This window comes from Mobula hypostoma, chromosome 9 (assembly GCF_963921235.1).
Source record: "Mobula hypostoma chromosome 9, sMobHyp1.1, whole genome shotgun sequence".
NCBI classification, from domain to species: domain Eukaryota; kingdom Metazoa; phylum Chordata; class Chondrichthyes; order Myliobatiformes; family Myliobatidae; genus Mobula; species Mobula hypostoma.
Window position 1 is genome coordinate 286,898 of NC_086105.1, and position 12,689 is coordinate 299,586.

At 44.4% G+C, this 12,689-nt stretch overlaps 1 protein-coding gene across 3 annotated transcripts in view; it reads left to right on the plus strand.

Moving 5' to 3' along the window:
- Positions 1–12,689, plus strand: part of LOC134351433 (protein mono-ADP-ribosyltransferase PARP11) — a 150,102-nt gene that overhangs the window by 17,622 nt on the left and 119,791 nt on the right. For 2 of the 3 annotated variants that reach the window (XM_063057547.1, XM_063057549.1), the window contains exon 2: positions 6,323–6,443. The exons of the other annotated variant lie outside the window; for it this stretch is intronic. The gene's annotated coding sequence lies outside the window, so the exon portion shown is untranslated. The remainder of the gene's footprint in view (positions 1–6,322; positions 6,444–12,689) is intronic. 3 annotated transcript variants of the gene reach the window in all.

The following is a 12,689-nucleotide window of genomic DNA, read 5'->3' on the forward strand; positions in this document are numbered from 1 at the left end:
ATCAGGATACTTGGAGGCACATGATAAAATAGGCCAAATTAAGCATGATTTCCTTAAGGGGTAATTTTGCCTGACAAATGTGTTGGAATTCTTTTAAGAAACAACAAGCAAGATAGACAAAGGAGAATTGGTTAAAATGTACTTGGATTTTCAGAATGCCTTTGACAAGGTGCCGCACATGAGGCTGCTTAACAAGTTAAGAGCCCATGGTATTACAGGACAGGCATTAGTATAAATAGAGGATTGCCTTATTGGCAGGAGGCAAAGAGTGGGAATGAAAGGAGCCTTTTCTCGCTGGCTGCAGCTGATTAGTGGTGTTCCACAGGGTTCGGTATTAGGACTGCTTATTTTTACATTGTATGTCAATGATATTGATGGCTTTGTGGCCAAGTTTGTGGATGATACAGAGACAGATGGAGAGGCAGGTAAGAGTTGAAGAAGCAGGCAGACTGCAGAAAGACTTAGATTAGGAGAATGTGCAAAAAAAATGGCAGTTGGAATAGTGTCGGGAAGTGTATGGTCATGCATTTTGGTCAAAGGAACAAAAGTATAGACTATTTCCTAAACTGCCAGAAAATTAAAAAATCCGAGGTGCAAGAGGACTTGGGAATCCTTGTGAAGGATTCCCTAAAGGTTAACTTGCAGGTTGAGTCGGTGGTGAGGAAGGCAAATGCGATGTTAGCAGCATTCATTTTGAGAGGTCTACAATATAAGAGAAAGGATGTGATGTTAAGGCTTTAAGGTATTGGCTAGCCTGTACTTGGTACAGTTTTGAGCCCCTTATCTAAGAAAACATGTGCTGGCATTGCAGTGTCCAGAGGAGGTTCATGAGAATGATTTCAGGAATAAAAGGGTTAATGTATGAAGAGCGTTTGATGGCTGTGAGCCTGTACTCGCTGGAATTTAGAAGAATGAGGGGTGATGTCATCGAAATACATCAAATAAATGAAAGGCCTAGACAGAATGGATGTGGAGATGATGTTTCCTTTAGTAGGTGAGTCTAGGACCAGAGGGCAGAGCATCAGAGTAGAGGGACACCCATTTAGAACTGAGATGAGAAGGAATTTCTTTAGCCAAAGGATGACCCCATTTACATCAGTGGTGTGCAAGTGGAATAGGTCAAAAGCTTTAAGTTCCTCGGGGTCAATATCACAAATGACCTGACTTGGTCCAACCAAGCAGAGTCCACTGCCAAGAAGGCCCACCAGCGCTTTTACTTCCTGAGAAAGCTAAAGAAATTTGACCCGTCCCCTAAAACCCTCACTAATTTTTATAGATGCACCGTAGAAAGCATTCTTCTAAGGTGCATCACAACCTGGTATGGAAGTTGTCCTGTCCAAGACCGGAAGAAGCTGCAGAAGGTCGTGAACACAGCCCAGCACACCACACAAACCAATCTTCCGTCCTTGGACTCACTTTACACTGCACGCTGTTGGAGCAGTGCTGCCAGGATAACCAAGGACACGACCCACCTAGCCAACACACTTTTCGTCCCTCTTCCCTCCGGGAGAAGGCTCAGGAGCTTGAAGACTCGTACGGCCAGATTTGGGAACAGCTTCTTTCCAACTGTGATAAGACTGCTGAACGGATCCTGACCCGGATCTGGGCCGTACCCTCCAAATATCCGGACCTGCCTCTCGGTTTTTCTTGCACTACCTTACTTTCCATTTTTCTATTTTCTTTTTATGATTTATAATTTAAATGTTTAATAATTACTATTTTATTGCTATTTTTAATATTTGTAATCCAGGGAGCGGGAAGCGCAGAATCAAATATCGCTGTGATGATTGTACGTTCTAGTATCAATTGTTTGGCAACTATAACGTAAAGTAAATCTGTAGAATTCATTGTAACAAACGGCAGTGGAGGCTAAGAAATCAAGTATAATTAAAGCAGAGCCTGATATGTTCTTGGTTAGATAGATACTTTATTAATCCCAAAAGGCTTATTGAGAAAGTAAGGAGGCATGGGATCCAAGGGTACCTTGCTTTGTGGATTCAGAATTGGCTTGCCCACAGAAGGCAAAGAGCGGTTGTAGATGGGTCTTATTCTACTTGGAGGTTGGTGACCAGTGGTGTGCCTCAGGGATCTGTTTTGGGACCCCTACTCTGTGATTTTTATAAATGACCTGGATAAGGAAGTGGAGGGATGGGCTAGTAAACTTGCTGATGACACAAAGGTTGGGGTTGTTGTGGATAGTGTGGAGGGCTGTCAGAGGTTACAGCGGGACATCAATGGGATGCAAAATTGGACTGAGGAGTGGCAGATGGAATTCAACCTAGGTAAGTGTGAGGTGGTTCATTTTGGTAGGTCAAATATGATGGCAGAATATAGTATTAATGGTAAGACCCTTGGCAGTGTGGAGGATCAGAGGGATCTTGGGGTCTGATTCCATAGGACACTTAAAGCTGCTGAGCAGGTTGATTCTGTGGATAAGAAGACATACGGTGCATTGGCCTTCATCAACCGTGGGATTGAGTTTAAGAGCCGAGAGGTAATGTTACAGTTATATAGGACCCTGGTCAGACCCCACTTGGAGTACTGTGCTCAGTTCTGGTCACCTCACTACAGGAAGGATGTGGAAACTATAGAAAGGGTGCAGAGGAGATTTACAAGGATGTTGCCTGGATTGGGAAGCATGCCTTATGAGAATGGATTGAGTGAGCTTGGCCTTTTTTGCTTGGAGTGACGGAGGATGAGAGGTGACCTGATAGAGGTGCATAAGGTGATGAGAGGCATTGATCGTGTGGATAGTCAGAGGCTTTTTCCCAGGACTGAAATGGCTAACACGAAAGGGCACAGTTTTAAGGAGCTTTTAAGGAGATGTCAGGGGTAAGTTTTTTACACGGAGAATGGTGAATGCATGGAAAGGGCTGCCGGCGACTGTGATGAAGGCGGATCCAGGGTCTTTTAAGAGACTCCTGGATAAGTACAGGAGCTTAGAAGAATAGAGGGCTATAGGTAACCCTAGGTAATTTCTAAAGTAAGTACATGTTCGACACAGCATTGTGGGCTGAAGGGCCTGTATTCTGTAGGGTTTCTATGTTTTCTAAATTACAGTGTTAGAGTAGCATTACAAGTGCACAGATATGCATATATTAGAAGAGGTTCGAAATATTAAAAATAAGTTACTTTAAAAGTAAGATATACAAGATTTACAAGTCAAAGATTACAAGATCACTTCCTTGGCTACAGATTGACTCAGTATAGAGCCTAGTGACTGAGGGTAAGAATGACCTCATATAGCAGCGCAGTTGTCCTAATCTATTATTGAAACTGCTTCTCTGTTCCAGACATCCCACCCTGCAAAAACTCATTTCAGGGAGGTATCACCACCATTTCAGGGAGGTAGCACCCCCACCCCCCCGCAACACCATATCCCCCCCCGCCCCCCCACCCCGTCGACCTCCAAGGGTGTATGTAATACCTTGTTTAGTGATTTTGTCTAATCTGTAAACCAAGTTGGGTATGTGCAGCAAATGTGACATTAAAGTATGTACTTATATTATCATGTTTATTCTATTACAACTTTAAGCAGGTCTACAGGGAGTTTGGCCTCATCACATAGGACATCAATAGCGTAGCTCCTTAGCAGCTAGCCAGCTAGTTTAAATAACGTTAACTATGCTGTAATGACACCTGTTAAACTCACCTCAACATGTCTTTTACATTTTAACCCACCATGGGCAATAGAAAAGTCACTGTTACAAACAGTGCAGCGAGCAACACTGTCATTATTTTTGAGGTCGAGTGTAAAGCCCGCCCACAGAGAAAACTGATAGGTCCACTTAGCAGGGGTCCCCAACATTTTTTGCACCGCAGACCGGTTTAATATTGACAATATTCTTGCGGACCGGCCGACCCGGTGGGGGGGGGCGGTGTTAATCACGACCGGAATATAGGTGATAAGTCAATAGCATCATAACATTTTAAGTAACTTTTGGATATTAAACACACAGTGCATATTTTCCCCATATGAATATATAAAATCATTGCAACGCACCAATATCGCTGAATCAGTGGGAGATCTGGGCTTGTTTTCCTGCAACAAGACGGTCCTATCGAGGGGTGAGGGGAGACAGCGATACTCGAGGAGGGTTCCTTATGTTCAGTCTATTCCGCAATTTAGTTTTCATTGCATTCATTGCAGAAAACTCTGCTTCGCAGCGATATGATGTTGGAAATGGAAGCAACGTTTTCAGTGCTTTCGTGGCTATCTCAGGATATTTAGCCTTGACTTTGATCCAGAATGCCAGCAGAGATGTTATGTCAAACAAACTTTTCAGCCCACTGTCATTTACAAGCTCGAGGAGTTGATCTTCTTCCCGCGCTGACATGGATGACGCGTGTGTAATGACCTCGCATGTGTTCAAGTTCAACAGTGCATGTCGGAATGAGGAAAGGTGCAAATGACTCGTATTGTTTCATATCGCCAAATCATATTGTTTCCTCGTGGCCCGGTGGTTGGGGACCACTCGTAGCATGAAGAGAGACCAATCCGGATGCTCGCTGTCCTTCTGCCTCTCAAAAAAAACTATTTCCGGGATATTGTATATAATTTCCGGGCGTCAGGGAGCCGCTATCGATATGCGGGAGACTCCCGGAACTTCCGGGAGAGGTGGGATGTCTGCTGTTTGGCCTAGGTGGCATTCAGGGGGTGAGAAACGTTGTCCAGAATTGCAGGATTTTCCAGAGGTCCTTTCTTCTAACACAGCCTCCAGTATGTCTAGTTTGACTCCCGTAATAGCGCCAGCCTTTCTAATCAGTCTATTAGTCAGGGCGTAAAGGTTATGGGGAGAAGACAGAAGAATAGGGTTGAGAAGGTTTATAAATCAGCCATGATGGAATGGCAGGTAGACTCAATGGACCGAATGGCCTAATTCTGCTCCTATTATATAAAGGCTAAGCATTCGGAGGACACACCATAAGTGAACAGCGCATTGATGTCTCCTCATATGGTGACAAAACATTTGCAAATGGATCGCCAAGATCAGAGAACAACTCAATCCAATCATCTGTTCCTATGTTTTATTGTCATATGGTGATGCTGTGCAAGTCTTACCACAGCTGTCAAGTGTCTGTTTGTTTCCCAGCTTCAACCAGAATTGCCTCTGTTGCAGTGGCCTTTCAAAGGTTGTATTTTTTCTTTGTTCTGTGTTTCTTTAAGAAAGAGGAAGAGGGAATCCCTTTGCCTCAGGAGGGAAGCTGGAAGCCGAACATCTCATGAGTCCCGAGAGAGGATGTATGTGAGTGGTAGAAAAAGCAAGAGATAGTGGGCAAAATTCATGTCCAATAGGGAATACTCCTCCCCCAGTTTGTTAGTAAAGAATCCCCTGGCTTGATGGAACTCTGAGGTCGCATGAAGAGTATTGCATTCAAATCTGGTCATATCATTATAGGAAGGATGTGAAGTGATGGACAAGATACAGAAAAGTTTCAACGGAATGCTGTCTGGGTAGAAGTGACATGCTATAAGGAGAGGGTGGACACAGTTTTCTGCAGTGGTTGTGAACAAGCTGTAACCTGATAGACGTTTATAAAACTTTGAGAGACGTGGAATACACAGAAAATAATCTGCAGATGCTGGGGTCAAAGCAACACTCACAACACGCTGGAGGAACTCAGCAGGTCGGGCAGCATCCGTGGAAACGATCAGTCGACGTTTCGGGCCGGAACCCTTCATCAGGACTGTAGGGGGAAGGGGCAGAGGCCCTGTAAAGAAGGTGGGGGGAGGGTGGGAAGGAGAAGGCTGGCAGGTTCCAGGTGAAAAACCAGTAAGGGGAAAGATAAAGGGGTGGGGGAGGGGAGGCAGGGAGGTGATAGGCAGGAAAGGTGAAGAAAGAATAAGGGAAAACACAATGGGTAGTAGAAGGAGGCGGAACCACGAGGGAGGTGATAGGCAGCTGGGGGAGGGGCAGAGTGAAATGGGGATAGAGGAAGGGAGGGGGAGGGAATTACCGGAAGTTGGAGAATTCTATGCTCATACCAAGGGGCTGGAGTCTACCTAGACGGTATATGAGGTGTTGCTCCTCCAACCTGAGTTTAGCCTCATCATGGCAGTAGAGGAGGCCATGTATGGACATATCTGAATGGTAAAAATGAATGAATAAAAATACTTAATACGACAGGGCATGCATTGAAGGTGAGATGGGGAAAGTTCAAAGGAGATGTGTGGGGCATTTTTTTTAACATTTTAGCATTTTGTTTCTATGTTTCTGAACTACCTCAGCAACAGATAATTTTGTAGGGTTTTCTACTAATGTCACTGAACTGACTGGCATGTGCTTTCCAGTTTTTATTGCTAGTGCTTTTATCTTAACAGATGCAGTTTGAAATCTTCTGCTCCGTTGGTTTCACCGAATAATTAAGGAAGACTGGAAGATAGTTCATCACTTATTACTCTTACTCCCTTCAGTAGCATACAGTGAATTCCATTCATTCAGGTCAGGCTGATTTTCTACTTTTTGCTTTACCAATGCTCTTATCATTCTTTGGTTGCTGCAATTGTTACTGGTAAAGGTGCGCCCACATTGCTGTTGGGAAGGGAGTTTTAGGGTTCAAACCCAACAACAAAGAAGAAACGGCAACATTAATGATTTGGATAAGCACATAACAAATACAGTAAGTGAGTAAAGTTTGCTGGTAACAGGCTGATAACATTCGAGCAGCAGAGTCAGTACAATTAGATCTAAACAAAATCCAGATGTGGTCAGATAAATGACAAATGATATTTAATGTAAATAAATGTGAAATATTGCAAATTGTATATTTAGATCTAATATTCCTACTTCCTGTAAGACCATAAGATGTAGGAGCAGAATTAGGCCAATGGGCTCATCGAATTTGCTCAGCCATTTCAACAAGGCCGATCCAATTTTCCTTTCAGCTCCAATCTCCTGCCTTCTTCCCATATCCCTTCATGCCCTGACCAGTCAAGAATCTATCAACCTCTGCCTTAAATATACGTAAAGACTTGGCCTACGCAGCTGCTTGTGGCAAAGAATTCCACAGATTCACCACCTTATGGCTAAAGGAATTCCTTTTCATCTCCATTCTACAAGGATGCTCTCTATTCTGAGGCTGTCTTCTCTGGTCTTAGACTCTCCCACCTTAGGAAACATCCTCTCCACATCCACTCTATCAAGGCCTTTCACCATTCAATAGGTTTCAATGAGGTCACCCCTCATTCTTCTGAATTCTATTGAATACTGGCCCAGAGCCATCAAGTACTCTTCATGTGACAAGCCATTCTCAATCCTGGAATCATTTTTGTGAACCTCCTTTGAACCCTCTCCAGTTTCAGCCCATCCTTATTAAGATAAAGGGCCCAAACCTGCTCACAATACTCCAAGTGCGGCTTCACCAGTGCTTTATAAAGTCTCAACATTACATCCTTGCTTTTATATTCTAGTCCTCTTGAAATGAATGCTCACATTACATTTGCTTTCCTCACCACAGACTCAACCTGCAATTAACCTTTAGGGAATCTTGCACAAGGACTCCCAAATCCCTTTGCGCCTCAGTTTTTTTTTGTATTTTCTCTCTCTTCAAAACGTAGTCAACCTTTTCATTTCTTTTACCAAAGTGTATGACCGTACACTTTCTGACACTGTATTCCATCTGTCATTTCTTAGGCAGATTAGGTCCTTCTGTAGCCTCTCTACTTCCTCCAAACTACCTGTCCCTCCACCTATCTTCACATTGTCTGCAAACTTTGCAACAATGCCTTAAGTTCCATCATCCAAATCATTGACATATGACGTAAAAAGAATCAGTCCTAACATAGACCCCTGTGGAACACCACTAGTCAATGACATCCAGTCAGAAAAGGCTCCCTTTATTCTCACTCTTTGTCTCTGGCCAATTAGCCACAGCTTTATCCATGCTGGAATCTTTCTTGTGAATACCATGGCCCCGTAGCTTGTCAAGCAGCCTCATGTGTGGCACCATATCAAAGGCCTTCTGAAAATTCAAGTACACAACATCAACCGATTCTCCTTTATTAATCCTGCTTGTTATTTCTTCAAAAGAATTCCCACAGATTTGTCAGGCAAGGTTTTTCCTTGAAGAAGCCATGCTGACTTCAGCCTATTTTATCATGTGCCTCCAAGAACCCTGAGTCCTCATCCTTGATAATCTAGTCCAACATTTTCCCAACCACTGAAGTCAGACTAACTGGCCTATAGTTTCCTTTCTTCTGCCTCTCTCCCTTCTTGAAGAGTGCAATTTACCATTCTTCTGGAACCATTGAAGAATCTAGTGATCCCTGCAAGATAATGAGTAATGCTGCATGATCTCTTCAGCCACCTCTTTCAGAGCTCTGGAGTGTGCACCATCTGGTCCAGATGACTTATCTAGCTTCAGATCTTTTCTGTTTCCCAAGAACCTTCTCTCTAGTGTCACGTACCCCGTGACGGGTTAATGAACCAGCAGAAATGGAAAACATTTTGGAGTCCGGTATTGCTATTAACTAATGATATTTATTAGTAACTATGCAATACAGTAATTTAAATGCAAATAAGTCAAACAGGTTAGCAATAATTATATATAAGTAAGTGTGGAATATATATGAAAACCAAGCTTCTTCAAGTCTAGGGGTAAATAGATAGTCTTACGATAATGAGTAAAGTTCAGTTCGTGGTGTTGAGTTGAGTAGTGATGGAGAGAGAGGGGGAGAGATTTGAGTCTTCACATGAGCTGACGCCGTCGATCTTCCTGTTGCCCTCCGAAATCCTTTAAAAGTCACCGACTGTGACTTCAACAAAGGGGACCGTTCCTCTGTGGTCAAGCTATCAACCCAGGTGAGGGTTGGACACATGGACATCTCCCCACCGGTCACTCCCTTTTCTCACTGCAAGAGCCACTGATCGATCCGCCTGATCGATCCTCCAAAAACCCACTTTTTCTGTGGGCACAACAAAGCTCATTCAGTGTTCAAAATCGTGTGTCAGGTCTATCATCCTACCTCCTATTTATCTCACCGTACTGAGTACCAACTGTCATTCAAATACCTCCTCCTTTCTTTGTCGGTGTAGAGTGTACTAGCGGGCAAATGTCCTTGGAGAAAGTATAAACACACTCCAGAGTAACTATAACATCGATTGTCCATCAAATAACGCTGCCCTCGGTCACCATAGTGACTTACGAGCTGCTCGGTGCCCTCTCTCTCCAACTCAGCAAACAAGTTAGTCTCCGTTCCTCCTCGTGCCTTAAAGTGACAGTCCAAAAGTTAGTCTTCATCCGTCCGTCTCTCTCTCTCTCTCTCTCTCTCTCTCTCGCGCTGTCTCTCTTCCCACTAATTGCTCTATTATATGATCCCTCTTCAGCTTTTACGTTGGCTTTCACTTCTCTTGTTAGCCACAGTTGTGTCATCTTTCCTTTAAAATACTTCTTCGTCATGTACCTATCCCGTGCCTTCCAAATTGCTTCCAGAAATTCCAGCCTTTGCCATCATTCCTGCCAGTGTCTTTTCCATTCATCCTGGCCAAATCCTCTCTCATGCCTCTGTAATGCCATTTACTCCACTGTAATACTGATACATTTGACTTTAGCTTCTTCTTCTCAAATTTCAGGGTGAATTTGTCCATATTATGATCACTTCCCCTAAGGGTTCTTTTACCTTTACCTCTCTAATTAACAAACAAGAGAAAATCAGCAGATGCTGGAAATCCAAGCAACACACACAAAATGCTAGAGGAACTCAGCAACCTAGGCAGCACCTACGGGAAAAAAGTACGGTTGACGTTTCGGGCCAAGTCTCTTTGGCAGGATTGAAAAAAAAGAGTAGATTTAAAAGGTGGGGGAGGGGAGAGAGAAGCACATGAGATTAAGTGAAACCAGGAGGGGGAGGGATGAAGTGAAGAGCTGGGAAGTTGATTGGTGAAAGAGATACAGGGCTGGAGAAGGGGGAGTCTGATAGGAGAGAACAGAAGGCCATTGGGGAAAAAAAACTGGAGGGAGGGGCACCAGAGGAGGGCAATGGACTGGTTCATTGCACATCACCCAGTCCAGAATATCTGATCCTCTAGTGGGTTCCACCACGAGCTGCTCTAAAAGGCCATCTTGTAGACATTCTGGAAATTCCCCCTCCTGGAATCCAGCACCAACCTAATTTTCCCCATCTACCTGCATACTGAAGTCCCTCATGATTATTGTCACATTGCCTTTTTGGCATGCACTTTCTTTCTCCCGTTGTAATTTGTAGGCCGCATTCTTACTCCTGTTTAGGTGTCTGTATACAATTCCCGTGAGGTTCTTTTCACCTTTTGCAGTTTCTTAGCTCTATCCATAATGATTCAACACCTTCCGATCCTGTCACCTCTTTCTAATGATCCCCGTCTCTGTTCTTTTCCAGTCAATTCTGGCCATCTCCTCTCTCATACCTCTATAATTCCCTTTACTTCACTGTAATATTGATACATCTGACTTCAGCTGCTTTTCAAATTTCATGGTGAATTTGTCCATATTATGATCACTTGCCCCAAGGGTTCTTTTTTCTTAAGTTCTCTAATCAATTCTGCTCATTGCACAACACCCAATTCAGAATAGCTGATCCAATAGTGGGCTCAAGCCATCTTGTAGGCACTCCAGAAATTCGCCCTTCTGTAATCCAGCACTAACCCATTTTTCCCAATCTGCCTGCATATTAAAGTCCTCCCTGACTGTATCACATTGTCAGTTTGGCATGAATTTTCTGTCTAATTTGTAGGCCACATCCCTACTACTGATTGGGGGTCTGCATATAACGTCCATCAGGGTCTTTTTGCCCTTGCGGTTCCATTCAATACAATATGTATCCTTGGACATTAAAGTCCCAGTTATAATCTTCTTTCAGCCATGATTGTTTTGCCTACAACAGCATAACTTCTGATCTCCAATATCTGCCTCCATAACTGTGCTGCAAGTTCATCTACCTTATTCTGTCTACTGCACACATTCAAATACACCTTCAGCCCTGTATTCACCCTTTTTAATTTTGTCTGCCTTTTACTTTGCAACTCATCCTGTTGACTGCAATTCTGCCCTATCAATAGCCTCTCCTCACTATACATTGCCTCTGTTTACAAACCAGCTACCTCATCTACAGACAGCAACATTATCTGCTTTTCGTGTGATACTACTTGCATTGAGATATAGGCAGCTCGGGGCACTAGTCACACCTTGCTCAACCTTTTGATTCCTAACTTTGAATGAGGTCTCACCAACATCTGCCTCCATAACCTCTCCACTAACTGTTCTGGCATTCTGGTTCCTATCCCCCTACAAATCTAGTTTAAACTCCACCATGTAGCGTTAACATACCTTCCCGCTAGGATATTAGTGCCCCACCAGTTCAGGTGAAAACTGTCTGTATAGGTAAACACGAGGAATTCTGCAGATGCTGGAAATTGAAGCAACACACATCAAAGTTGCTGGTGAACGCAGCAGGTCAGGCAGCATCTCTAGGAAGAGGTGCAGTCGATGTTTCGGGCCGAGACCTTTTGTCAGGACTAACTGAAAGAAGAGCTAGTAAGAGATTTGAAAGTGGGAAGGGGAGGAAGAGATCCAAAATGATAGGAGAAAACAGGAGGGGGAGGGATGGAGCCAAGAGCTGGACAGGTGATTGGCAAAAGGGATATGAGAGGATCATGGGACAGGAGGCCCAGGGAGAAATAAAAGGGTGGGGGGAAACCCAGAGGATGGGCAAGGGGTATAGTGAGAGGGACAGAGGGAGAGAAAAAGGAGAGGGAGAAAAAGAATGTGTGTATATAAATAAATAACGGATGGGGTACGAGGGGGAGGTGGGGCATTAACGGAAGTTAGAGAAGTTAATGTTCATGCCATCAGGTTGGAGGCTACCCAGACGGAATATAAGGTGTTGTTCCTCCAACCTGACAGTGGAGGAGGCCGTGGATAGACATATCAGAATGGGATGGGACGTGGAATTAAAATGTATGTCCACTGGGAGATCCTGCTTTCTCTGGCAGACAGAGCATAGGTGTTCAGCAAAACGATCTCCCAGTCTGCGTTGGGTCTCGCCAATATATAGAAGGCCACATCGGGAGCACCAGACGCAGTATATCACCCCAGTCGACTCACAGGTGAAGTGTCGCCTCACCTGGAAGGACTGTCTGGGGCCCTGAATGGTGGTAAGGGAGGAAGTGTAAGGGTATGTGTAGCACTTGTTCCGCTTACAAGGATAAGTGCCAGGAGGGAGATCGGTGGGGAGGGATGAGGGGGTCGAATGGACAAGGGAGTTGCGTAGGGAGCGATCCCTGTGGAAAGCAGGGGGGTGGAGGGAAAGATGTACTTAGTGATGGGATCCCGTTGGAGGTGGCGGAAGTTACGGAGAATAATATGTTGGACCCGGAGGCTGGTGGGGTGGTAGGTGAGGACAAGGGGAGCCCTATTCCTAGTGGGGTGGCGGGAGGATGGAGTGAGAGCAGATGTGCGTGAAACGGGGGAGATGCGTTTGAGAGCAGAGTCAATGGTGGAGGAAGGGAAGCCCCTTTCTTTAAAAAAAGGACATCTCCCTGGTCCTGGAATGAAAAGCCTCATCCTGAGAGCAGATGCGGCGGAGATGGAGGAATTGCGAGAAGGGATGGCAGCTCTTAGCTCCATCCCTCCCCCTCTTGTCTTCTCCTATCATTTTGGATCTCCCCCTCTCCCTCCCACTTTCAAATCTCTTACTAGCTCTTCTTTCAGTTAGT